The sequence below is a fragment of the Elephantulus edwardii genome, unplaced genomic scaffold, assembly GCF_000299155.1.
Source record: "Elephantulus edwardii isolate Elephantulus edwardi_28Jun2011 unplaced genomic scaffold, EleEdw1.0 scaffold00120, whole genome shotgun sequence".
Taxonomy (NCBI): domain Eukaryota; kingdom Metazoa; phylum Chordata; class Mammalia; order Macroscelidea; family Macroscelididae; genus Elephantulus; species Elephantulus edwardii.
In genome coordinates this window covers 3,906,616-3,907,543 of record NW_006399870.1, presented here as the reverse complement: position 1 = coordinate 3,907,543, position 928 = coordinate 3,906,616, and the positions used below count along the sequence as shown (strand labels likewise).

General features: G+C 37.1%; 1 protein-coding gene across 1 annotated transcript in view; it reads left to right on the top strand.

Annotated features, from left to right (window-relative positions):
• The window catches only part of VPS26B (vacuolar protein sorting 26 homolog B (S. pombe)), a 48,423-nt gene that overhangs the window by 41,560 nt on the left and 5,935 nt on the right, over positions 1-928 (top strand). The window lies entirely within an intron of this gene.

The following is a 928-nucleotide window of genomic DNA, read 5'->3' as shown; positions in this document are numbered from 1 at the left end:
CAGGCGACTCGACGGCACATAACAACAACAACAACAACGTAAGACCATTATTATAGAAATACAAGGATAACTAGTGAAATTAGTGTATAGAGGCCCAAGTGGTAAGGGGTGGGAGCAGAGGGGTGAGGATGGGTAAAAGGCAAATAAAACCTGTCTGTTCTTATAAAATTCTTGCATTCATTTATATTGTGATATATTGCCGTAAAAAATGTAAAATGAAAACAGTTTCCTTTTGAGTAGGAAAGTCATAGCCTCTATTTAGACAGACAATCCTATAGAGGAAAGGGGAAAGACATCCCCTACAAGATTAGGATGATAGTGTCTTCACTTAGACTCTTTGTCCTCTCAGTCATGTGGAATAAATCCCACTCACATGAGATGATTTTACTGTGCTTTGCACATTAATCTCCTCCCATGGGAGAGTCGGCTATGAATAGGCTCCAATGAATTTGAATGTTTCTCTTGCTAGCTGATAATCTCAACTTGTTAAATCATTCTGCCAGTGACACAATAATTGAGTGAGAATTGCATCCACTAAGAATTGTTGCCCCTTCCTTCTCCTCCAAGGAGTTTCTGTGCAGCAACATAATGTGTTTTCCCAAATGTGCTTTGCCTCACATACTGAAGATGTGTACTTGAACACCTAGGTATAATGATGACTTTTTGTCCCTTCTTATCATAGAGTAGACTCTGGAAAACCAAGAAAGATAAGACCACAGATTCTCAAACGTCCTTCAAATTTGTCATGACAATAGTTGTGCGAGTTTAGAACACTTCTTTCCTAAACTCTTCTTAAGCTACACTTTCCAAATTTCACTGTTTACCCTCTGTTTGTGGTTTTTTGTTTGTCTGTTTGCTTAAATGACATGTAATCCTCAATACCAAATGCCTAAATAAGAATTTGTAAAACTTAAAAAAAAAAAAAAAA